Raw genomic sequence first — 774 nt, forward strand, 5'->3', positions numbered from 1 at the left:
CTAATAATTATTTTATATTCATGATATCTGTATGGTATTCTATGTCTGTGTCTTTTTTTTTTCTTTTTTAAAATTTCAGAATATTATGGGTCTATAAATGTTTTGATTACATAAATTATTTTTGTACAGTTCATGTCAAAGTTATTGCATCCATTAGGTGTGAATTTACCAATCCCTTCTTCCCGCCTCTTACCTACTTGATTTTTCTTCCATTCTGTAAGTTGTCTATTTGTTCTGTTGATAATTTCTTTGGCTGTACAGAAGCATTTTAATTTAATCAAGTCACATTTATTTATTTTTGTTGTTGCTATAATTGCCATTGGGGTTTTATTCATGAATACTTTGTCTAAGCTGATATCTAGAAGAGTTTTTTCAATATTTTCTTCTAGAGATCTTCTGGTTTCATGCCTTACATTTAAGTCTTTTATCCATCTTGAATTAATTTTTAAGAATAATGATAGGAATCCTATTTTATTCTTCTACATGTGGCTATCCAGTTTTCCCAGTATCATTTATTAAATAGGAATTATTTTCCCCAGTGTATATTGTTGTCTCCTTTGTCAAAGATTAGTTGGCTGTATGTGGATGGTTTTATGTCTTGGTTTTCCATTTTTGTTCCATTGGTCTATATCTCTATTTTTGTGCCAATACCATGCTGTTTGGTTACTATAGTTCTGTAGTACAGTTTGAAGTCTGATAATGTGATGCCTCCAGATTTGTTCCTTTGGCTTAAGATTGCTTTGGCTATTCACACTCTTTTCTGGTTCCAAATGA

The sequence above is a fragment of the Propithecus coquereli genome, unplaced genomic scaffold (assembly GCF_000956105.1).
Source record: "Propithecus coquereli isolate 6110/MARCELLA unplaced genomic scaffold, Pcoq_1.0 Scaffold17, whole genome shotgun sequence".
Classification (NCBI taxonomy): Eukaryota; Metazoa; Chordata; class Mammalia; order Primates; family Indriidae; genus Propithecus; species Propithecus coquereli.